The 27,229-nt window shown below is 35.2% G+C and overlaps 1 protein-coding gene across 1 annotated transcript in view; it reads left to right on the forward strand.

The window, feature by feature from the left end:
* The window catches only part of LOC129226849 (LIM domain-binding protein 3-like), a 226,977-nt gene that overhangs the window by 108,034 nt on the left and 91,714 nt on the right, over positions 1-27,229 (forward strand). The window lies entirely within an intron of this gene.

Genomic DNA, 27,229 nt, shown 5'->3' on the forward strand with positions numbered 1-27,229 from the left:
TTTTGCTTACTGGAAAGGAAAATTATGAAGAAAAATTAATGTTTGTGGCAGTAGCGTAACAAAGGGTTGGTAGGAGTGGCTCTCTCGCTAGGGGCGCAGCAGCTAGAGGGGAGGCATTTCGACTGATTTAAGAAAAAAATTACATTTTTTGAAAAAATGATATGAGTAAAAAATGCTTTTATTAATAAAAATAAAAAATGTCTCGCAAGAAAAAGAGTTAGAGGGGAAAATAAAACAATCGTTAATTCTGAAAAAAAAAAAAAAAAAAAAAAAAGCGAGGGGAGTTTTACCCGTGGTGTGAAATATTTCGATTCATTGAGTTAGCTGAAGACTTATACACACAATTTGCACACTAGGAGAGCGTTGTATGCTCGATGATTAAATTTTTTATGTGTAAATAACCTGAATTGGATCTAAAATTCGCATGAGATTGAATAGTGCAGGAGCTCGTGAGATCCTATGTGAATTAACTACGGTTAAACGTTATACAATATGAAACAAGTTACACATACAGTGTTTACTCGCATCAACTTAAATTAGCAGTGCACTAGCTTTTCATAACTTGTGGTTATGCTTTCAAAAATGATAAAATTCACTATAAGATTAAGGTTTTGCTTACTGGAAAGGAAAATGGGGTGGTTTCTTTCAGTCAAAAGTACTACTTTTAGTTATTGAAATGGATAGAATGAGTAAAAGAAAATAACATGGACCCAGAAAATACTTTTATTTTCGTAACAGTTCTTTTTTAAATTAATTTTTTTAAATGTCCGATTTTTCAAACAAGGTGTGGTCTTGATGACGTCACAAATGATGCTTTTTGCCGCATCTTTCTACGTTTCCACGTTATGATAATCAAGAAGAGAATTAAAATTGCGCTCTACGCTTACTATCAACCATATCGCTGCCAATACACGTGAATAAAGATGCGAATTAAATATTTTGCACTGTGAATGGAAACACTGAATGGCATTTCATCACTTGTGATGTCATCTGCAGAAGCCGTAAACAATGAAAGCGCTCCGATTTAAGTTTTTTTTTTTAAAATATTAAACTTAAGCAAATTATTTTAAAAAATGGTCAGATCCTATGTTTTTAAGCATGCTCTTTCAGAAAAAAATACTTTAAAAATTTTGGAAGCGACGCCATTATGAAGAAAAATTAATGTCTGTTGTAGTAGCGTAACAAGGGGTTGGCAGGAGTGGCTCATGCCAGTGACGCAGCAGCTATGAGGGCGGCATTTCGACTGATTTTTAAAAATGAATAATATGAGTAGAAAAATGCTTTTATTAATAAAAATAAAGTCTTGCAAGAAAAAGAGTTAGAGGGGGGGAAATGATTCTGGATGATTCTATTTATTCTCGGTGAGGGGACGACATTTTGTCGAGTTTGAATGAGTGTATAGTTTTTCTGAGGCTAAGTATTTATTGTCATTATAATCATTATACATAAATGGCTACTTCTGTGTGTATGTATGTATGTATGTCGAGGTAATTTTCAAAACTACTGGACCGATTTTAACTATTTTTTCACCATAGATAGCTACATTATTAGGGAGCAACTTAGGCTATAATTTATTTCAAAAATTCTTAGTTTAAAAACATTATGATGAAAAACAGTAAATGTCATGTAATTTCCCCATTAAATGATTAAATATAAAATACATTGTTACGATCATTCGTTACCTTACAACAGCAATATTAAAAGTAATCATAATGAAAATTTTGAATCAAGGCTTCTCTGGAGCAAGCATGACATTTATTGCTTTCTTTGGAATTGTATCCTTATCTTTATACATAAATGGCTACTTCTGTAAGTATGTACAGTGGCTCCCAAAAGTCTTCGTACACCTACGACTTTCAACGAAATAGGCCCCAATACATTGGTTAGAATTAATATTTCGGAATAGGTATTTAATTATAAGATCTATGATCAACTTTTAACAAAACTACATGAAACGTTTTTAAAAAATATTAAAACTTAATTTTTTAAAGATCAAAAACCAAAAAGTGCCGGAAATTTTATCTCACAAAAGTCTTCGTACACTTTATAAAATGTCTATATATTATTGAATAATCTAACTTTTGATTAAGTTATTAATTAGTAGAATATCATACAGTATTCATAACACCTTTTAAACGTCTGGGGATATATTTCATTCTTTTTCTTTCTTTTTTTTTGCGTAATTTCTGAGTAAGTGTTCAACCACACTTCGAGTCTCACTGTTTCTAGCTCTATTTTCGTCTTAAAGCCCTATTTTCGTAATCATACCTCCAGATATCTCTAAATACGTTACATTAAGTTAAAATCTGGAGATTGAGGGTGTATTTTCTAAACTTAAGGGCAATTTTTGAGGCACTAGACGCAAACGTTGAAAACGGTGTGCTTCTTATCGTTATCTTGATAAAAAAAACAAAGTTGTTTCCAATAACCAAATTTTTGGCTAAGAGTTCAAAATTTGTTTTTAAAATATTTAAAGGAACAGCATGATTCATTATTTCATCAAAAAATTACAAACTACCAAGTCCTGATGCTGATATGCACCCTCACGCTAGAACACCTCCACCGTCCTGATAAACTGATTCAAATAAGTTCTTAAGATTAAGTTCCTAATTTTTTCTTCTACTTACAATTATGCAACAATTTAAACAAAAATGTTAAATTAATGTTTATCTGTAAGTAAGACATGATTCTAAAACTATTTTAGCTTATTTATCATTGATTTTGCGACGAAAAGCGTAAGCTTTCTGTTTTACGCACGACCAAGAAAATTTCTGCGGGAAGAGATCTTATTTATTCCAGCTAATCAGAGAACTTGGCGAACAATTTTAGATGAAAATTAAACGTAAAATGTTTCATTTAACTCTGCAGAAACTTTTACAGCACTCAAATGTGTATTTTTCATAATTTTTTTTAACTTTAAATCTCCGATCACGTTTTGTCAACTTTGCCGGTTGACCTTTTCTTACCTTGTTTTCGGTCCGATTCCTTTCTTTAAAGCATTTTATCAAGCACTTTGCTATACAAACGAATAAATTAACTAATTTAGAGACATTTCAAACCAATTTACCACTACTGTGGAAAAAAAATTCAAATTTTGAATGGTGTTTGCTCTTTTTTACTAATACCAGCCTTTTTACAGTATTAAACACAATATTAAGGAATAAATAAACAAAAAATTAAAGCCAAATGACTTATAAGGGTCAACGCAATGCAAAAATATTAATAAAACGACATATGATAATTTTAATCATGAATTTATTCGAAAATATTTGAGTGTACGATGACTTTTGAGGCGTGTTGTTTCTCTGTCTCTTCGTTTTCTGACCCATTTTAAAAAAAAGATCCGTCAATATTTTAAAAAAACCAATGGATTGTATTTAGAATGTCATAGGAATGATGTGAAAAAATATTGGACTTCATATTCGAATTCAGTTTCGAGTTATTTTGGTTTTACTAATAAATTTCAAAGTGTACGAACACTTTTGGGAGCCACTGTATGTCCGAGGTAATCTTCGAAACTACTGGACCGATTTTATCCATTTCCCACCATATTTAGCTACATTATCAGGGAGCAACTTAGGCTATAATTTATTCCTAAAAAACTTAGTTTAAATGACGTATGATTTAAAACAGTACATGTCATGTCATTTCCCCAGTAAATGATTAAATATAAAACCCATTGTGTATTTTGTGTCATAGACTGTTGTTCAAAGGCGTTTAGTTCACACACACTTGATGGAACCTTCATATTAGCTTGCTAAATGTTTTTTGGTAGAATGAGTCATCCTCCTTCAATGGTTTGCAGCAAATTTGATAATGAGCTTCAACCTCAACATTATCATAAAAGCAGCAAACCATCGAAGGGAGGAGTGAATACATAATCTTCATTTTATCTTCATTTTAACTCGTTAGCTCACTGCAGCCAGAGATATGAAATATGTAGAACTATGTGTTCATTTCCTGTTTTGTCGTAATCTTTTGAGTAATCACGAATATCTTATTCTAAAATTGGGAGAAGATCTTCAACATTATCATTTTCGCAAAAGTAGCCAACCATCAAAGGTAGAAGCGAATATGCTCTTTATTTTCTCTTTTTTCTTCTTTTTGTTTGTTTGTCGCACACTCATTTTGGTTTTCACACACTTGATTCATCGGGGTGCCCCGTCTTCAAATCAAAACTCTAAACCCGTGTACGTTCAACAGATTCTTGACATTCATTTGATGATACATCGAAATTCCAGAATGACTTCCTTAGATACGTTCAATAAATGAGTTATTTGATAAATGTTTCGAACTGTCTTGATGTATTCTTTTTCTTTCGATAAATTCAGCATATTTATTTGAGGGATTCTTCACCTCACATGATGGGAGAATTATTTCTTACTTTACTGAATGCTGAGAATTTTTTTCGAATTTCGTTGTTTCTTAATGGATCCGTAATATTCTTTTTTCTGGTGATCTAAAGACGTCTGATTCCCATTTTGGAATCTTAATATTAGCATGCTGAATTTTTCTTTTGTAGGATAATTCATCCAACATCGATGGTAGCTACAATTGTGAATGGATCTTCAACATCATCATTCTTGCAAAAGAAGTCAGCCATCGAAGGGAGAAACGAATATATTTTTTCTTCATTTTGTGTTTTAGACGTTTGTTCATGGACGTTTGATTCACGCACACTTGGAGGAACCTTCATATTAGCTTGCGGAATGTTTTTCTGGTAGGATGATTCATCCACCTTCAATGGTTTGCTGCAAATTTGATGATGAGCTTCAGCATCAACATTATCATAAAAGCAGCAAACCACCGAAGGGAGGAGCGAATACATAATCTTCATTTTATCTTCATTTTATGCAGCTACCTTACAACTTGTTAGCTCACTGCCGCCAGATATATGAAATATGTAGAACTATGTGTTCATTTCCTGTTTTTCTGTAATCTTTTGAGCAATTGCGAATATCTTATACTAAAATTTCGAGAAGATCTTCAACATCATCATTCTCGCAAAAGTAGTCAGCCATCGAAGGGAGAAACGAATATATTTTTTCTTCAGTTTGTGTTTTAGACGTTTGTTCATAGACATTTGATTCACACACACTTGGAGAGAAACAAAGTCCGCTCCGTGATTTTTTTTTTCTTTCTCAAAAGCTATGCCGGTCCGTTAGTCAAAAAAGGTTGAGAAACGCTTATTTGGAAGGTTCAGTGCTCCCGGTTTGGGGTCAAAATGTCGCCACCGAAATGTCGCGGGACAAAATGTCGCGGCCAAAATGTCGCCGGTCCAAAATGTCGCCGGGCCGAAATGTCGCTTGTCCAAAATGTCGCCAGGCCAAAATGTCGCCGGTCCAAAATGTCGCCAGGCCAAAATGTCGCCGATCCAAAATGTCGCCGGCCCAAAATGTCGCCGGGCCAAAATGTCGCCGGTCCAAAATGTCGCTTGTCCAAAATGTCGCCAGGCCGAAATGTCGCCGGTCCAAAATGCCGCCGGTCCAAAATGTCGTCGGGCCAAAATGTCGCCGATCCAAAATGTCGCCTGTTCAAAATGTCGCCGATCCAAAATGTCGCCGATCCAAAATGTCGCCGGGCCAAAATGTCGCCTGTCCAAAATGTCGTAGAACCGAAATTCGCTCATTCAGTTGGTAAGAAAAATGCAAATGTACAAAAACGCTGTTTAACACCAAATTTGCAGAATAAATGATTACTGCCTTTAATGAATGTCTCCGTTAAAAATGGGACTGGACTAACTGAGTTTCTTGATGAATTCTAAAAAGATTATTCCGTTTTGGTTCGCAACTCTCGGCTGTTTTTCAGCAAACAAATAGAATACAAGCGTTACGTTATCTTATTTCTTGTGACTCGCTATCTACCAACTGTAAAACGTTCTGACGGCGTTCAGTTCTGACGTTCGATAAATTATTTTAAACTTTTCTTCAAGAATAGTGTGCGTTTGTATGTGACCGACTTTTTGGGGCCATTCTACGTCAAAACCTGTAGTAAGAATTCGAACGATACCAGCAAGTACCCATATATGATTTAGGGCTGCGTGGTTTTTTTGCGTCAATTCGTTCAAGATAGTGGAGTAACTGAACGTTTTCATCGATATGCGTGACTGTCATTGCTCAAAAAATGATGAACGGAATCAAATAAAATGTTAGGAAGCAGCAGGGGGACAGATTTTGGGGCCAATAACACCAGAGGGTGGAGCAATCGAATGTTTTTTTTCCTTTCTTTTTTATTATCTGTGACTGATATATCTCAAAAAGTAATACAGTAGATCCTCGTTTTCAGCAGGTTTATTTTACGCGGTTTCGATTATACGCGGTTGAAGATTTGACACCTTTATTTTATTTACGCAGATGAGTTTCGGTTTTACGCTGATGCGGCAATGCAAACAGATAACATTTTCCTCTCTTTCAAAACCCAAGCTCCTATAGATTGCAGATTACTCGTAACTAACTGCATTTAGGCGTGCTAATAATCGAACTTGGGTCCTTGGAGACATTTTTTGCAATTGGTTCCAGAGCTTTTTCCATTAGAAGTAAAGTGATTAAACTCACACAGTTCAGAACTCACTGGAAGAAGAGCTTTTAGGAGTGACAAAGGAGGTCAAAACCAACGAGGATACCGACTCCGGTGACACACAACCAAAAACGCTCACATTGAAAATTTTGAACCATTCGTAGACAATAGAAATAAACTTTTTTCTGATTTGTTAGTAAAGGAAGATTTTATCAAGGAAATGACGCAAGTGGTCATGGAAGCGTTAATGCTCAGCAAAGAATTAGAGGAAAAATTCTTAATGACTACCGAAAGACTATCATAGCCAGCTCTTCTTCATAAACAGAACACGAAATTAGTTTGTTTTCTTTATGCATATTATGCATAAAAATCGATATAAGTACACATTAAACTTTTTATACAATTAGTCATCACTAGAATGAAGTATTTTTTTATCTACGGAACCTAATCCCTATTTTGAACCCATTCCCTATTTTTGATATTAGGTCTCAATTTACGCGGTTTCGATTTACGCAGCATTTCCGTGGAACATAACACCCGCGTAAAACGAGGGTCTACTGTACAAGGGTTAAGACAAAATTTGGTCTACAGGTATATCTTAAAGGGCGAGTTGCTCATTTATTTTTGGCTTCAGTCATCCCAAAAGGATGGATCACCGAATAATTTTTATCGTTTTATGTGACTGCTATATCTCAAGAAGTAATGCGAGGATTCATACAAAAATGTAGTATGCAAGTGAAATTGAACGAAAACAAGCCTTATTTTCGTTCTAAGTTGAGTTTCGTAATCGTTTACGTGAGTCAGTGTAATTAAATAAACAATGAAAAATATACTGAATTTAAATATGAGAGGTTGAGCAAGATATCAATAAAATCTAAATTAGCCGTGTATTCCTCTCATTTTTGTAGCACTTTAACTAGCGTGGGTGTTAAATAAAAACTGAGTTTGCATTCTTATACAATTTGCGTAGTAAAAATTCAATAATTAAAACAGCAATTTTTTCTGAGAGGGAAAAACTTATTTGTTTATTATTATTATTATCAGTATTCTTTTCTTTCTGAATTACCAAGCTATATTGAGCTGGAACTATTACTTTTTGAAACTCATTTTAAAAATAAGTCTAGGTCAAAATTGATCTCATTGATATCAGTTATTTCACCCTACATTATGAAATTTTTTCTTTTCTATTTAAAATTGGAAAATGTGATTCAGCTGACAAGCGCTACTTCGCAAACATGAAAGTATCCTTTTGAAAACCTCTAATAAAATAGCTGTTCTGAAATTGTCCCCCTTGATGTTCTATCGAATATATAAATTTCATGAATGTTGAGAATTGAAAATATTTGTCGTCGCGTAGAGTCGTTTTTCAAAAATCTGAGTGAAAGACACCTGTTTTAGCAGTTACGGGTTTCATTGATTTCAAAAGATTTGACGGTGAACATTTCGACGTAATTTCAGAATTTTACTCATAAGACATGGGAGTTTCCACGGCAATAATCTGTCATCTCTGTTAAACATTTGTTTTGCTGTCCCAAAATCCCGGTCGCAAAGGACATACAAATGTCCTCTCCAGTTTTTTTTTTTTTTTTTTTCTTTTCTTTTTTTACAGTTCTTAGGGTGATGTTAAAAAATCTATGAGAAAATTAAATTTCCACTCTGGCCCGTGATTTCGAATTTTTCCAGTGAAAGGGGAGAGGGAGGATAACGGGCATATAACCATAACCAATGCAAATTTCATAGGATTGCTATAAAAAGCACTTCCACTTGTATATATAAAAAAAAAATTCAAAGTCGGGGGCCACTCCACCTGATCCCCTAAATGACTGACTTGTCGCTAAGGTAATAATATGCTAGAGTGAAGGAGTTATTTGTTTTTACTTCATTACGCCAAAAAATAAAAACCGCCTATTCTCTTGCCATATTCACATCGCGCCTCACTATTCTTTCATTCGTCTTTAGAACAGTTTAGTTTTACTTCCATACCAATTTTTTGTCTGAATCCTTGCGTTACATCTTGATCCTTTGCGTTACATCTTGAGTATTATTATTAATCAGATTAAACGAGAAAGAGAAATCCGTTGCAGCAGCCTTTCGCATGTTTACGTTCGTAATAGTATATAGAAAAACGTATGTTTTTCTGAAAACTATTAATTTTCTGGAATTAATCTGATGTTTACGAATGAAGACAGGAGAAAACGTTTGGAATTTTTGAAGGAACTTACTTTGAAAGGCAATTAATATTCTTTCGCAACTTTTATGCTGAAAAGCATCGACGTACATTAAAATTTTTCGTACCAATTGAACTAGCGAATTTTGGGCCGGCGACATTTTGGACCGGCGACATTTTGGACTGGCGACATTTTGGGCCGGCGACACTTTGGACCGGCGATATTTTGGACTGGCGACATTTTGGGCCGGCGACATTGTGGACTGGCGACATTTTGGACTGGCGACATTTTGGGCCGGCGACATTTTGGACTGGCGACATTTTGGACCGGCGACATTTTGGGAAGGCGACATTTTGGACCGGCGACATTTTGGACTGGCGACATTTTGGGACGGCGACATTTTGGACCGGCGACATTTTGGGACGGCGACATTTTGGACCTGCTACATTTTGGGACGGCGACATTTTGGACCGGCGACATTTTGGGACGGCGACATTTTGGACCGGCGACATTTTGGACCGGCGACATTTTGGACCGGCGACATTTTGGGACGGCGACATTTTGGCCGCGACATTTTGGGCGTATACCCAGTGCTCCCATGTGATGTATATGAGACGCAGGTTGAGTATCGTACCCATTTATTCCTTCCTTTGATGAGGGTGTTTCGCCCTCTTCAAACAGGGGCACCCCGAACTTTAATTTTTGGAAGGGTGGAAGTTCTCAGTTTGCCGAATATAACTCCAAATTTGGCCGAATGATGATAATTTGAATGAATGGAACTAAAAATGTTCGCCAAATGATGATAAATTTGTCGAATGTAACTCCAAATTTTGCCAAATAGAACTCTAATTTTGTCGAAAGAGGATAATTTTCTCGAATCGCCAGACAAAATTTGCCGAATAAGGACACCTTTGGAAGGTCACTGTGACCTCCAGTCGGGGTGCCCTGTCTTCAAATCATAACTTTGAACCCGAATCTGCTCAATAGATTTTTTTACGTTCATTTGATGACAAATGAAAATTCCGAGATGACTACTTCAGATACGTCCAATATATCAGTTTTTACATGGATGCTGCCAAAGTCTTAATGCATTCTTTTTCTTTAAATAAATTCATCATATTTGTTAGAGTCTTCGTGTTAGCTAGCTGAATGTATTTCTTGTAGCACGATTCACCCACCTTTAATGGTCCTCTACTATGCAATATGATCTTCAACATTATCATTATCGCAAAAGTAGCCAACCATTAAAGGAAGAAATGAATATGTTCTTTATTTTTTATTAATTTTTTTATTTTGTGTCATTTTCTGTCAAAATTGTGAGAAGATCTTCAACATCATCGTTCACGCAAAAGTAGCCGACCATCAAAGGGAGAAACGAATATGTTCCTTATTTTTTCTTCACTTTGTCGTAATAGACGTTTGTTCATAGACGTTTGGTTCACACGCACTTCATGGAACTTTCATATTAGCTTGCTGAATGTTTTTCTTGTAGGATGATCCATTCGCCTTAAATGGTTTGCTACCAACATGAAATGATCTCACCATCCTCATTATCATGAAAGTAGCAGACGATTAAAGGAAGAAATGAATATGTTCTTTAATAGTTCTTCACTTTGTCGTAATAGACGTTTGTTCATAGACGTTTGACTCACACACACTTGATGGAGCTTTCATATTACCTTGCTGAATGTTTTTCTTGTAGGATGATCCATCCACCTTGAATGGTTTGCTACCAACATGAAATGATCTTCATCATACTCATTATCATGAATGTAGCAGACCATCGAAGGAAGAAACGAATATGTTCTTATTTTTTCTTCACTTTGTCGTAATAGACGTTTGTTCAAAGACGTTTGACTCACACACACTTGATGGAGCTTTCATATTAGCTTGCTCAGTGTTTCCTTGTAGGATGATACATCCACCTTGAATGGTTTGCTACCTACATGAAATGATCTTCATCATCCTCATTATCATGAAATAGATGTGGGCAATGTCGTTCTTTTTAATGATCTTTTCATCAGAGGACCGTTCATTCTTTTGATCCATTCATTTACCTCGTTCATTTAAAAAGTTACAAGCGATCTCTCTCTGCACGACATACTCACGTACATTCGAAATGTTTCTTTAGATCAACAATACTCTTTGAAGGAAAAATAACTAAAATCATCTAAAAGTAGGAAAATATGGCTATGAAAAATGAATTTTTAAAAACTCAGTTTTTTTTAAACAGCATATTTTTCAGTTGCCGAATGATAAGATATGTATTCCATTCCAAAAATTGCAGGTTCCATTTCAGCACGTCACAAAATTTGGTTATTAAATTTTTCTTTATAAAAAAATAAACTGTTTGTTACGGAGGAAAATTTTCAAAATTGAACTTACGTGAAATAGTGCACTAATTCTAAATAGAAATATCATATCTCCAAGCGTAGTACGGTATGGTCACAAATGAAAATAAAACAAAAAATAAAATTTTAATCTGTACTTTAGATTGTATTTTTAAAAAAATGTAAATCATGAAATAAATAACAGCGAGAACTAAAGAAAAAGAAAGAAAGAGCGTACAATATTAAACACGAAAATAAAGAAATGTTCATTGAAACTACGTACTTTAAATAACATATACTTAACAAAAGTAATATGATCATAAAACGCCTGCTTTTTACATAAAAACTGCCTTAAAGTGTCGAAACTGATCTTTTTTGACTCCAAAACAAACATCAGTCAACCATGACATTTACCCAAAAGAAAGAGGTGCGGTCCCCCAAATATTTTTTTCCAACTACACTGTTAAAACTACAGGATGCATTCGACACCTTTTAGGGGAGAAACGCTTGTTCACCAGCGACACCCAATACGGAGCCGAAATCGCACCTCTAAATAGGGTGAAAAACAGGCACCTTTGAAAAAATAGACAGCCGGAGTGAAAAAAAAAGGAACCTTCGGAGAGAGAAATGGCACCCTTACTATAGATCCTCCTCCCCCCTCCCCCGTATTGTGTGCGTTTTTGAATACAGTTGTGTATTTTATTTTATTTTTCTTTTTTAAAGTTTTGTTTTGATTTATATGATATTCTACGTTTTGGACATTTTTCACATTGAACTCGGTACTGGAAATGATTAAAACATGTAATTACAGCATTTGATCATATTTCAGAGTTTTCAACATAGTTAAGAAGTGCTCATTGCTTTAATTCATCTGATCGTGCTCTAACTCAGTGTTTCTCATCTTCTTTTATCCCACGGGCGCGGTAAAAGCAAATGAAAAACTTTGCGGACCAGTGAAATCGTTATCGTTTTCTTAAAAATTCGTAAAATAAATAATATTAATAATAATAACTCTGGGGCCGTTAAAAACATGTAATGTTAAAAATTAATAAAACAATAAATATCTACCCCTTTACTTGGTATCAAAGATGTGCCACAAATACGATATGATTTAAAGACGAGTAATTATTTAAATAATGTGAGAAATTATACATTTACTAAAACATACGCATTCCGAAAATGAAGCATAGCTGTACTTATGGATTATTTACATGAAGAGCCAAAAATATTCAGGGATATTACAGTTACGGAAAAACAAAATCGTTTCATAAACGTTAATCCAAGAGTAACAAAATAAAATGCACATAACGTTTTTCGACAGTTAAAAAACCAAAAGAAATTTCTAACTTCTATCGAGACATTAACCGCTAACAGGAAATAATTCTAACACTTGAATGAAAAAGCAAAAAAAAAAAAAAAAAAAAAAGAGCTAGACTCAGAGAGATTTTTTTTCCGCTAGCTTTCTGTTATAATCTACGAAGCACAAGAATCATTTTTATTAAGATTCTCACTTTTTGTATCTTATAGTAGGTGTTTTTTTTTTTTTTTTTGGTGAATAATAAAAGCTACTTATCGAGTACTCAAGAAAATAATGAGAGATAATTTTAGTAGCGTTTTGAATGATGGAAATTTCACGATAGTAACGGTAAACTGAAGTAACGGTTACTGAAAAGCAATAAATGCACTTTTAAAAACTTTTAACTATGTTTGAAAGCCCTAAAAGCTACAAAGTGATCAAAAGCTGTGCTTACTTGTAATTTCGGATAATTAATTCTAGAAAAGTTGGGTTTTAATCCAATAGTGTACTTCATTCAATGTGAAAGACACATAAACGCAATCATCATTTGTCCGCCATATTGAGGTGGTTGAATCAGAATGTATGTCTAAGGCAAAAGCGCATGGACAATAAGTCTTTCTGTGATTGCATGCTGTTTCGGCTCCTGTGCTCTATTTCCTGGCCTGTGTTTCACCTTCAGGTACCATGCTTTCACCTTAGAGGGAATATAGTCACTCGTCTGGAACCCCTGGTTATAACAGTGTACACTACTGTATAAATACATATAATATTACCAATAGGTAAAACGAAACAACAGAATTTTTTAAAAGTACCAAGCACATTTCATAATGCACTCAAAAGGACAAAATAACTTTTCTGGGTCAGAAAGGACAATTTAAGAATTCCTGTAGTTTTCGAAAATTCCAAGACAATGACACCACAAACGAAGAAAAGTGTGGCTCAAGTCATGAAGAGAATTTCTTATCATTGTCTAGCTTTCAATCATAACTTTGAGTGTTGAAACATGCATATTTTTCTTATTGGGAAAGTATGGTTTGAAATGACTATAACCGCACTTTTCTTCGTTTCTGGTGTCATTTTCTTGAAATTTTCGAAAACTACAGGAATTCTTAAATTATCCTTTCTGACCCAGAAAAGTTATTTTGTCCTGTTGAGTGCACTACAAAAAGTGCTTAGTATTTTTAAAAAAATTCTGTTATTTTATTCTTTTTAGTGTAAATGTATTTCAGAAATGGAATAGTTTTACCATCACGAAACTTCGCCTTATTTTTTTTTATATAAATGCTCGGTACCAAAGGGAAAAAAACTATGCACGTGTCTAAAAACTTTAAGCAGTTGGCAGTAAAATTTAATCCTCGTTCCTCCCTAGGATTTATTCTTGCTAATTTCATGCTTGCTTCAGGGGAAAAATGGATGTCATGTTTGAAATCAGCTCATCTAATATAATAAAAGTCACTCATTACCGTGCAATCACTTTTTCATGACCCGAATTTTTTCAGGTTTGTGTAACTTTAGACTATAAACACTTTTTATTTTCTAACTGTTGCCAAATTCAATTGTCTTTTTACCTGCACAGTTATCGATTATTGACACAGATTAGGTCAAAAATCCTAAGAAAGCAATAAATTTCATGCTTGCTCCAGAGAAGCCTTGATTCAGAATTTTCATTATGATTACTATTAACATTGCTGTTGCAAGGCAACAAAATTTGTAACTATATGTTTTATATATAAACATTTAATAGAGAAATTACATGAAATTTGCTGTTTTCCATCCTAACTGAAATAATAATTTCATTTTAGAATTTTAATTTTTCAGCGCTAAGTTGTACTTTAAGATTAAGCAAATCATTTAGTGAAATCCTGAAGTCTTTAAGTGGTCTAGTTGCAGAGATATAAGCAAAACCAGACCTCAGATTTCTACGTGACAATCAGGCCAAGTATAATAAAAGTGCTTAATTAATAATTAAAAAGTAACAAAAAATAAATTGTTAGCTCAACCGGAGTACCAGATAATTTGATTTAAAAAAAAGGTTCATCCTAATTTTAGGAAGCATCAAAATTTTTCACAGTACCAATGAGAACAGAAAAAAAGAATATGCACACACAACAATTTTCTAAGTGGAGAAAAAATTAGACAGTCAAAATCCTTTTTTAAAACCCCTGGACAATGGAAATGGAATGGAATGATCTTTATCATCCTCTTTATTATGAAAGTAGCAGACCATCGAAGGAAGAAACGAATATGTTTCTTATTTTTCTTCACTTTGTCGTAATAGACGTTTGATTCACACGCACTTGATGGAACTTACATATTAGCTTGCTGAATGTTTTCTTGTAGGATGATACATCCACCATGAATGGTTTGCTACTAACATGAAATGATCTTCATCATCCTCATTATCATGAAAGTAGCAGACCATCAAAGGAAGAAACGAATATGTTCTTTATTTTCTCTTCATATTGTGTAATTTCATTACACAGCTACCGTATAAACTTGTTAACTCACTCTGCAGCCAGATACACTTGACATAAAAAATATTTAGCAGTGACAATTTTTCAGAAAGCAATAACCTAATCATTGGTTCAAAACTAAATTATTTTTTTTTTACTATATAAGCAGAGTGTGTCAAATAAGGCATGTAGAAAATAAGACCCCCCCCCCTCCATTTTTTACGTGAGATTGCAAATATTCGTGAGATCGTGATTTATTTTCAAATGTGGATCATTCTGCTGAACTGTCTGACAAAATTAGAGAAATGAGCACATTTTTTGTAGTTCACAGTGACCTCCCTTAACCTCCCAAAGGGTGCCTTCCAATCAAAACTCTGGATCCGTGTCTGTTCGGTACATCCTTCACGTTCATTTGATGGTACATCAAAACTCCAGGACGACGTCTTCAGATACGTGTATTAAATGAGTGTTTCGATGGATCCTTCAACTGTCTTGAAGTGATATTCCTCTTTGGGGGGGATGAACTCATCATAATTATTTGAGGGATTCCTCATCTCACATGATGGGAACTAATTCTTCCTTATTAATTATTGCATTTCGTTCTTTCTTGATGGGTTCTTCATATGCGTTTTTCTTTTGATTTAAAGAAGTCTGATTCCCACTTGATAGAACCTTCAGACTAGATTGTCGAATTTTTCTTTTGTGGGATAATTCATCCACCATCGATGGTAACTAAATCTGTGAAAAGATCTTCAACATCATCATTTTCGCAAAAGCAGCCAATCATCAAAGGTAGAAGCGAATATGCTCTTTCTTTTCTTTTTGTGTCACACATTCATTTTTGTCTTCACGCACTTGAGGAATCTTCATATTAGCATGCTGAGTTTTTCTTTTGTAGGATAACTCATACACCTTCGATAGTAGCTACAATTGTGAGTAGATATTCAACATCATCATTCTCGCAAAAGTAGCCAACCATCGATGGGAGATGTGAATATGCTCTTTATTTTCTGTTCTTTTTTTATCACACATTCATGTTGGTTTTCAAACATTTGATGAATCTTCATATTAGCATGCTGATTTTTTCTTTTGCAGGATAATTCATCCACCTTCGATGGTAGCTAAAATCGTGAAAAGATCTTCAACATCATCATTCTCACAAAAGTAGCCAACCATCAAAGGGAGAAATGAATATGTTCTTTTTTTTCTTCATTTTGCGTTTTAGACGTTTGTTCATGGGCGTTTGATTCGCTCACACTTGGAGGAACCTTCATATTAGCTTGCTGAATGTTTTCTAGTAGGATGATTCATCCACCTTTAATGGTTTGCTGCAAATTTGATATGAACTTCAGCATCCTCATTATCAAAAATGCTGCAAACCATCGAAGGGAGAAGCGAATACATAAGCTTTATTTCATCTTGATTTTATGCAGTTACCTTTTAACTTGTAAGCTCACTTTGCAGCCAGAGATACTAAACATGTAGAACTATGTGTTCACTTCCTGTTTTGCTGTACTCTTTTGAGCAGTCACGAATTTCTTACTTGACCTAAGTTGATGTTGCTCTGATTTTACAGATTACTTTGGTGACATTTTTTTTTAATGAAGAGAGCAAAAATTTTGTCGTCTTTTGTCGTCAAAGTAACGAGTCGCCTGCAGTTTGAGTTTATTCATGCTTTTTTTTTCTATGCTTAACTCCAGCTGACTTGACTTTAAAAAAAATTTGTTTTTTTTTTTTTGTTCAAAATTACGTTTTGTCAGGAAAAGACACCTTTATAGATGAACTTAAACGGTAGAACCTCATCTAAATACAAAATTTCCAGTTTACTAGTTCGCATTATTAAAGTTTGGTAAGAAGTAAAAATACATTACATTAAACGCTGGAAAAATTCTTTATAATTAGTATACAGGTGGATATCGGACACAAAATCTTCATCTTTATTACCGCATCGTGTCGGGTGCAAATTTCTTGACCACTTCCATTGCATTCCATGTGTAGAAACAGATTTTTAAAATCCAACGAATAGGGTCCTATCGCAATTAGTGATTAAGCGAAGTGATCACTAATTGCGATTTAGTAATTAGCGAAAAACATAATTGAATTCAAGACGTCAAAATTCAAATGAATGCTGGATACTGGATAGTTTTTTAATTTCTTTCACCCCCCCCCCCACAAAAAAAAAAGAAAAAAAGGAAACTGCAGCAAAACCGGAAAATGCCAACAAGTTTTTAAAAAAATAATAATATACGTATGTCAATAAAATGTTTTTGCTGTCACGTGCCAATCGTACCATTTTTAAGGATGTTTTAAATTTTCGAAAATGAAATTGCTTTTGCGTGTCGTCTATAACGTTTTGAAGTGTCTTATAGTCAAACAAGAAGTTCCGTTCAGATCTAAACGAGCCTACTTTCCCGTATACCGATATCGCGTTTCTAGTATCAGATCAATATTCTCAAAATAAGTTGAGACTGAAACTATTTTAAACATAACTTTTCGACATTTTAAATGATTTCTAGAACTAATATCTGCTTCGCTCGTCAAAAAAAAAAAAAAAAAAAAAAAAGAACAAATGAAGTAGTAGCTCCTTTCAAACAAAGCAGCTGACAGATTTTTTTCCATTCAAAAAATCTTCAATCGATTTCAAAAAGAGAAAAAATATGAAAAATATTATGCTCATTAAAATAAATACCATAGACTAATAATAAGTAGACCGAGCTTTCTCATTCTTGCTGATGAAGAAAATTGGTTCATAGATGTATCATGTGACTAGTGGAAGGGCTTGGCGAAGACTTTGGCAGCATGTTTGCTAGATGGCAGCATTATCCATAGTTTGGCACTCGACATGTATTTTGAGACAATGTGTTTTCATTAAAAAAAAACTTCCAGGTGCAGAGATTGAACTGTTTTTCTTTTAGTTATGCATTATTTTGACATTAGTAATAGTTTTTGATCAGTTTCCGGTAACTTTTATTTCATTTGGAGCTGTCAGCGTTGGCGTGAACGAAATGGCGTAAACGTTTTGCGTTAACGCAAAAATGTACTAATCGGTATCTTAAATTGAAACTGTAGATAAAAATCTTACCGTTTGCTGATTCTTCTTGGTCGCTTGCATCTTTTATTGCTTAGAGAGTTATTGAAATTGACTAAAGAAAATGCACAATGCTATCTAAACGAAAAACTCACTATATTAACAAAATATTTACAACTTAGAATAACAAATTTACAAATCGGACTCCATAAAAGATCATTCTTCCGTGTTCCATCAATTCTATTTATTTTATTTCGCGCTGGCGTTGATCGTCTGCTACGATTAACACCCGCTGTTACTAGGATATCCACCAGTCACATGGTTTGGTTTATGAGCAGCAAAAGGGTTGCCATAGCTCGGTCTACTCTTATTATTAGTCTATGATAAATACATTATGTCAAAAAGAAAAAAAAATCGTTAGTTTTTCTCCTGTTGCCAAAGAATAATTTAAAAAATGAATGAACATACTTTTAAAATAAATAAAAACAACAAAATGTCAACTTAGAGAAATAATTTTCATTATAAAAAAAAATCGTCTGTGCAAATCATTGTGTAGTAGAAACAAAAAGGTATACGAATTTTCTTCCAAATACTGAATACATTAAACTGAAACTTTAGCTTGAAAAAAAAAAAAATCTCATCAACAATAATGGGGTCGTTTCCGAAATTTTAAAACTTTAAAAGTATTTTTTTTTTCTGAAAGAGAATTCTTAAAAACAGAGGATTTGACCATTTTTTAAATAATTCGATGAAGTTTACTGTTTAAAAAAAATTAAATCGGTGTGCACACTCCATTTCATTTTTTAAAGTTTCTGCGCATGACATCACAAATGATGAACTGCCATTCACTGTTGCCATTAGCGCAGAGCGCAATATTTCATTCATTTCTTTACTTACATGTAGTGGCAACGATATGGTTGATAGCAAGCGTAGAGCGCAATATTTAATTCGCTTCTGAACTATCATAACCTGGAAATGCGGTAGACAGCAAGCGTGTAAACATTCATTGCACCAGTGGAAAGCGCCAAAGTGCATCATTTGTAACGTCATAAAAACCACGCCTTGTATGAAAAATCGGAATTTTTGAAAAATTATTTAAAAAATAACTGTTGGGAAAATAAAAGTATTTTCTGGATCCATGTTTTTTTTTCTTTTTTTTCCCTCATTCTATCAACTTCAGTGACTAAAAGTAGTTTTTGACTGAAGGAAACAACCCCATTATTTGAAAGTAAAAACCATGGCATCGGAGTCAATCTAATTTTGGGGTAAAAAGAGTCAGATTCGGGAATCGAAGGTTTTTAATTTAAAGACTCGGAGTCGGAATCGGTCATTCTCCCGTAAAGTCAGGAACTCTCCCAATGTTTGTGGAGTCGGAGTTATTTTGAGATAAAGGAGTCGGAGTCGAAGTCTTTAAATTTCCTATAGCCGGAGCCAGTCATTTACCCTCCACTTCGTGTCTAAATTTTTCCCAAAGCTACGGAGTCGGAGACGTGGAGTCGGTCTAATTTTTAGGTACAGGAGTCGAACTCGAAATCGACTGCCATAAAATTCTAGGAGTCGGAGTCGGGAGTTGGTCATCGAGAACTATTTCCAACAAAATTTGTTTGAAGTAAGTCCGTCTTTAAGTTCAGTATCTATATTGACGTTTAGTTTCACCGTAGGAGCTAATGTCAAGGGATTTCAACTGTTCAAAATTGAACGGAAAATTGTTCAATCAAAAAGATATTTTCTATACATGCTCTTCTTTAAAAACTTCTTCCTACAAAGTTTGTTTGAAGCAAATTTGCCTTTAAGTTTGGGACTAATATTTGCATTGAATTTCCCCTTAGGGGCGCTAGTGTTAAGTTTTTTTGAACTGTTTAAAAGTGAATGAAAAAGTGTTTAAATCAAAATATGAAACATGGGAATAAAGTGTCCTCGCCGAGGTCTTTCGAGCAAAAAAAAAAAAAAAACACAATTGTTCGAAACGGACTATTCACTCAAAAGTTATTGGGGGGGGGGGGGGGACAGACAGACCGACAGACATTTTTCCCCATCTCAATATCCTACTTTCCAATTTTTAATTTTTCGATACTTATTAATCATTTTACTTATTTTTGACTTTTTTTTTTTGTTTTTGTTTTTCACGTCATTTTAAAGATAAAGGGTGTCCTAAAATTAAAGCAAGATTTGAATTTGCCGCAATTTTTGCAATAAATTGTGGTCAATCATGAAAAAAGAACAATTTGGCAGCTGAGGGTCTAGGGTTATTACAAATGGAGCGTTTTCGATTCTATAATGCATTTTCATTATCGAACAATTATTTGAAAAATAATGGAAGTTTGGGCGGGTCAAGCAGTTTACTGTTATTGGCGCTCGATATCGCAATTAGGTAATGCACAGGTGGTTGTGGGATTGCTGACATAGACGTTTGACTTCAAATAACCCCATAGGGAGAAGTCTAATGATGTAAAATCACATAGACGGAGAGCCCAGGGCCGCCAGACCTGGCCAGACCTAAGTTATTTTCTAAGTAACAAAATGTGTAGGACAGAATAGAGTTAGCATGTACTTTCAACATACGCGTGTTTATTAACTTGTTCCGCGGGCCAATTTGCAGGTACTGGGTACTGAATGTACGCAAAAACAGTGCTAAACTAAGTTATTTTCTAAGTCTCAATTTTTATATTATGGGGGGGACCCCCCCCATAATATAAACCCAGGGAATATACCAAGGCATTATATATTATATTACCCAGGGAACTATTCCAAGGCATTTTGTAAGCTGCCAGACCAATCGCATGGGCCAAACATCCCGTCAGACACAGTTAAAACAACCTACCAAACTACCAGATACGTCCCGTGGGCACTAATGGCTGCCAGTGGCGCAACCATACTTATTTTTTAAGTCTCAATTTTTATATTATGATATTGTGCAGCTCTGTCTATGTCTCTGTTGAGCTATGACTTTGACTATATTTGCCGGTTTTAGGGGAGTTTAGTGAAAAATAGACGTGTTATTGGCTCGGATTTTAATTGGAATATATTTTTGAAACACTACTAAGAAAGTTTCTCAACTCAACTTAGCGCCAATTATCCCTCCCTATTTTCCGAAATAGAGGCAAACATTGTCAGAGTCGGAGCTCAACTTGCCAGAGCCGCACAATACTCAGGGAACTATTCCAAAACATTTTGCAAGCAGCCAGACCAATCGTATGAGCAAAACATCCTGCCATACACAGTTAAAACGTCGCTGTGAGTACGAGCGCATGAAAAAAATAAGTAAAGTTATCGCTGTTTTTGCGTACATTCAGTATTAGTACAGTAAAAATAGGGGTCGGACCCAAACATCCAAAAAAAAAAAGCTAAACCTGGTGCAAATTGTTTATTACCCTCCCAATAAGAACAGGTAAAAAGTCCCACCCCATTGTGCGTCGGGTTTTGGAATGGGGGGCATCTAAAAATTGCAGTTTTGAGTATTTTTTCAGAATTTTTAGAATAAATTTAAAGTGAGAATATTATGTTATACTAAATTTAAAAGCATAAAATTAAAGGTGTTTGACCCCCAAGAGGGATGACAAAACCCACAAATGCTACAGAGCCCCCCTATCCCCGTAAAGCGAAGCAGTACCCCCGAACCCCCTCCATACATTTCATATGGAAACATTATTTTATGCTAAGAAAATTGTTAGAAATCAAATGTGTCCATTTTCCAAGAGCGATGGTGCACCTCCTCTCAAAGCTACAACACCCCCCCCCCCCCCCCTCTGCCAAATAAAATAAATCCTCCTCCCCCTCCCCACCTTTTATTTCAAGTAGAAGTATTTCATGAAAATCTAAAATGCATAAATCAGGACTGTCCACCCCATAAGAACAGTAGCTCACGTCCCAATACGAAATTATGTACTAAAATATTATCCTCCCCCCCACCCCCTCTGATGGTGCTCATTTGATTAAATGGCCAGAAAAATAACGCTGAACTGTTTTTTGCTTTCAAATGATTTCTCCTAAGCTTGTAACAAAAAGTCTTCGTTATCAAGATGTTTTTTGGAATCTAGATCCTTAGCAAAATCGTTATTGTTGCAGCTATGTCTAACACAGTTTGTGCATATAATTGAGCACTTCAGTCTACTTTCAGACTTTTCAAACATTCACTACATCCAATGAACCCCTCAGAGCAAGCACAAGATTTGAGACGCAGAAAGCTGCTAGAAGCCAAGCCTTCTAGAGCAGAAGGCTTGGCTGTTGTAATAGGACTTCATTTATATTTCTGTGGTGTTTTCTTTACACCCATCAAAAATGACACTAGCTTTCCCATACTTACAAGTGACCTACACGCTGCATTGCTGGCATATTTCCTTGAAACTTACATATCATTACCAAAAATATGTTCAAGCGGGTATCTTCCTTCTATTACATATGAGGCAGTGAGAAGCAAAGGGCAAAATTAAAAATTTGGAGATAACCAGTACAAATGGTTGGTGAACCTCTCCTATATCTTGGGGCAAGAAATGGTCCTAGTAGACCTGGTAGTTGCTTCTATACAGCATGATTTAGAAAAAAAAATCAATGAAAGTCTACCTAGGATCTTATCTTTAAACGCGTTTTATTCAAAACTTGAAAATGTCCACTTATATCCCTTTGCTTCTCACTGCCTCATATATGACACCAGCTGTTCGTTCTGTGATTTTGGATGAACCTTTTGCTTCAGATAATAGTACTTTAACGATACAGGATTTCTTTCCTTCTGAAACCAGATTCATCGAATACTGATGGAGGATCAGCGCATAACTCGTACCAGAAGTTTTTAGCAATTTGTTATTCCATCTTTACTGTTCATACCATTCGGTGTAAAAGATGGTTTGGGCTTACACATCTTTACAGATAGTAACTACTCTCGTAACAGAAGCTAAAGACATAACTGCTTACCTCCTTTACAAAGAAATGCCACAAAATTGTTTGCCTTCAATATCCTTTGATGTTACTACCCGAACGTTAAAGGTCTTATCGCAACTCACCTTATCATCAGCGAGCAATACCCATACCAACTTGAGAGGGAAGAAACTTCTGGGGCTTTAGAAACGGATTGAGATTTCCAAACTGAGAGACAAAAAGGTGTAAATATTTAGCATTCTATTGATGTATTGCTCATTGCTCTCATCAAAACTTGTTCTATCGTTGAATCACTACAGGTTCTAGACCACCTGAATTTGTCACTGCGTTAGATCGATGGATAGCTGATGTTTGATGTGATCAAATTTTTTTTTTATCGCATAATGTACTCAAAAGTTCCAGATAGAGTTGAAAGTATATGTCCGCATATTTAGCACAATTCACATAACCAGCTGCGTAAAAGAGAGGTAGCTTGGTGTTTGCAAATGAGAACCCCCACCGACTTAGAGGGTGCAGAATTGCAGCATTGCCCGTCTCACTATTGGCAATTCCGGTTTGTCCCACCCTTACGGTGATGGCAAAAGATTGTAGAAAAGTTGAAGTAAGTTAATCAAGAAGAAGTAGGGAAACTTTGGTCAATTTGGACTTTTTTTATGCTGCATAGGAATTTTTTTTTCCAGCGCTCTAAACAGTTTAATAACTCCAGTCACAAATAATTTGGTTACTGAGCTCGCTTAGATCTTTTAGAATTATCATTCTGACATTACCATATCATTGTGAGGCATTTTGTACTTCGGAAAAGTTTAAGTCAGGGAAATTTTTTCGTGAACTTCACTGCAAATGTGCACTCACTGTGATTTTAGAATGTAAATTCAGGGTTCCCCCCCCCCTCAAAGCGATGGCGCACCCCTTAAGTGTGACGGAGTACCCATCAAGAATAAAAGTCCTCAATAAAGAAAGAAATACCCCTTGAAAAAACTGCCTTAAAAATTCCAATGACGCAAAGCTGCTCCATGGACACCCCCCCCATTCCCCCCCCCCCCGCCTGTACACCCCGGTTAATTAGAATTTTTTATGAGAGAGTTTATTGTTTTGCTATTATAGAGTGGTTTCTGCGAGGTTTCAGAATTTTTTTTAAGTAATAGAAATTATTTTTATTTAAATAGAGGATTATTTCGTCTCCCCCCCCCTTCCCCCCAAAACCCGACGCGCAAAGTGCTGGGACTTTTTACCCCTTCTTGCTGGAAGGGTAAGAAGTTATTTGCAACAGGTTTCACTTTTTTTTTTTGGATGTTTGGGTTTGGCCATTTTTTGACCTAATTTTACTGTACTATATCCCCGTACCTAAAATTTGACCCTGGGTCTAAGTTAGCAGGCATAACTGGGGGAACTGATGAAAAAACGTGAAATGTGGAGAAAACGTAGATTCCGGGGGACGTAAAATCGGGGTTTCACTGAAATCCTATTTCTTGTTTTTTTTTACTAGGCTTTCTTGCTTTAACAATATTGCTTTTTGAAAGCAGACGATATTTTCAGTGTTTAAGCGCAAGAATAATAGTGTCGCGCTCGTACTGAGAGCGTCGTTTTAACTGTGTCTGGCGGGGTGTTTGGCCCATACGATTGTTCTGGCTGATTACAGAATGTTTTGGAATAGTTCCCTGAGTATCATAATATAAAAATTGAGACTTAGAAAATAAGTAAGGTTGCGCCATTGGCAGCCATTAGTGCACACGGGACGTATCTGGTAGTTTGGTAGGTTGTTTTAACTGTGTCTGGCGGGATGTTTGGCCCATACGATTGGTCTGGCTGCTTACAAAATGCTTTGGAATAGTTCCCTGAGTATCATTACATAAAAATTGAGACTTAGAAAATAAGTAAGGTTGCGCCACTGGCAGCCATTAGTGCCCACGGGACGTATCTGGTAGTTTGGTAGGTTGTTTTAACTGTGTCTTGCGGGATGTTTGGCCCATGCGATTGGTCTGGCAGCTTACAAAATGCCTTAAAATAGTTCCCTGGGTATCATAATTATAAAATTGAGACTTAGAAAATAACTTAGTTTAGCACTGTTTTTGCGTACATTCAGTACCCAGTACCTGCAAATTGGCCCGCGGACCAAGTTAGTAAACACGCGTATGTTGTAAGTATATGCTAACTCTATTCTGTCCTACACATTTTGTTACTTAGAAAATAACTTAGGTCTGGCGGCCCTGGGCTCTTGGACTAACACGATCTAGGGTACAATTCATATCACCGAAACGAGAGAGTACACGAACAGGAAATTCCTTAAACAGTGATTAAATTGTTTCGCTGGCTGTATAATAGCATAACACTCCATTTTTACTAACCCTAAACTCCCAGCTGTCAAATTGTTCTTTTTCCGTGGCTGCCAACAATTCACAGCAAAAATTGTGGCAAATTCAAATCTTGCGTTAATTTTGGGACACCCTTTACATTAAGGTTTTTTTCATGCTTTTTCTACTTTCTTTGACTTTTACCGGGAAAGTAGGCTAAAAGTGGCCGAAGAACACTCGTAGAAACCTATTTCTTTCTTCTACCCGTTTCTTTAAATCGCAAAAGAGTTCCGCTTTTATCAAGTACACATCAATGAATTAAAATACTCAGCTCTTAAAGCTTAGCCACTAAGGTTCCGGTTACACAGTGAAAGATGGCGACCTCTCTTCCTTGAACCTTGGTTACAATTCGCGCGTTAATTCAATGTACGCGCTGCAATTATGTCTAGCGGTAGGTGTTGCGCTTGCGTGAGTTTTCCCAGCTCTTCAGTTCATAAACAAAAGGTAAGATACTTTGGAATTTTATTTATTTATTTATTTTTCTATTTATTTATTTATTTTTTTTTTTTTTTTGAGTCAATGATACTTCAAGTATTGCGTGTGTTTTTTAACTCGCATGATTTTTTCGTATCTGACTTTGAACTTTCCGCTTGAGTCGTGATTTAAGTTACTAAAGTCCCGTTTTGAACAAGAAAATCGTTTTTGGTCTTCTGTTCCACTCAGCCCCCCCCCCTCCCCCAGATGGGAGGTCATCAGAGGTCACTGTGACCGTCCAAAAAATTCCTTATTCGTAAAATTTTGTCTGACGATTCGGTACAATATCATAATTCAGCACATTTTGTCTGACAATTTGACAAAATTATCATTGGAAAAAATTTAGAGTTCTATTTGAAGAATATTGTCTTACGATTCAGCAAAATTATCATCATGCGGCAAAATTTTTATTCCTGTCTGGCAAAATTATCAAAAAATATCATCATTCGGCAAAATTTGGAGTTCCATTCGGCAAAGTAAGAGTTCCCGCTCTTTTGAGCATTTAACCTGGTTCCGCTGTCCCCAATCCTGCGTTAGAATTCGGAAGTGTCCCTTGCTGTGAAAGATGTTCAGAAAGATGCCTAAAGATAGAGACCAAAATTTCTTTATCCAGCAAATTTTGTGTGACGATTCGGCAAATTTAGAGACATAACTGCAATATTGCAATTGCTAAATGTAGTTTTTTTCCTTAGATCTACTTATTGTGCATATCCGTATTTTACCATTCGGCAAAAATTTGGAGTTCCATTCGGCAAATTGAGAATTTTCGCCCTCTCAAATATTAAATTTCGTGGTACCCGTGCAGCTAAAAGGAACCGAATAAATGACTGCGACGTTGTTAATGTTGTGTCCGATTTCTCAATTCTGTTTTGCATTTTTTGGCCTAAGCTTACACCCTTAGTTTGTTATAAACCGATGCAGAAAACACTTTCACAGTGATTCATGTTGCAAATATCGATCATTTTAACGTTTGTTTTTCGAGAATCTCGCTAAATATTGCGATAACACTGAATTAGGCATCTCATTTTTTTTCCGAAATTCGTCGCCAACTTGGCAGTATATCGCAGTTCTCAACAAAAATTCCACGACAGTAAGCATGGTGATATATCACCTAGCGGCAGCCAATTTGTGACATTATTTTAGCCTGCATTGATTTAATCCAGGGTAGACTGTGAGGATACGTGATCCCACAGCCAAAAATGTATTAAAATCATTAAGTAGAGATTTGAAACCTGACAATTATATCAAAGTTATACTTGAACATAAAAAATGGCAATTTTTTTTTTTCAGCCTTTTTGTTTTAGCTCAAGAAATGATTGTCTGAATGTGTCAAGGGAAGCTTTTTTTTAGGAAATTATTCTGAAGTTTACATTATCCGTTATATACAAGTTTTAAAAAATACCGGAGTGTAATGTTAAAGTACTGAGAGTATTTAAATAATTGAGACATATTTTTAGTAAATTGCCACTGATTGTGAAAACCAGAGTTTGAAATACGTTTTCTAAAGCGAAAAGGTGGTATGCTTAATCATTGTATTTTTCATGAAAATTGACAAAATGTGTTAAGCTGCACACCCAGTTAGGCTCTTTTTAAAAATTAATTCAATTGATGAAACTCTTAATTTTTTTTTATTTCAAAACAAGAATCAAAAAAGTTGATTTTTGTGCTTGTCGTTCTTTTTTTTTTTTTTTTTGTTATTTGTGGTAATTTTAGCTTTATTACGCTACTTTAAAAATTGTT

The sequence above is a fragment of the Uloborus diversus genome, chromosome 7 (assembly GCF_026930045.1).
Source record: "Uloborus diversus isolate 005 chromosome 7, Udiv.v.3.1, whole genome shotgun sequence".
NCBI lineage: Eukaryota > Metazoa > Arthropoda > Arachnida > Araneae > Uloboridae > Uloborus > Uloborus diversus.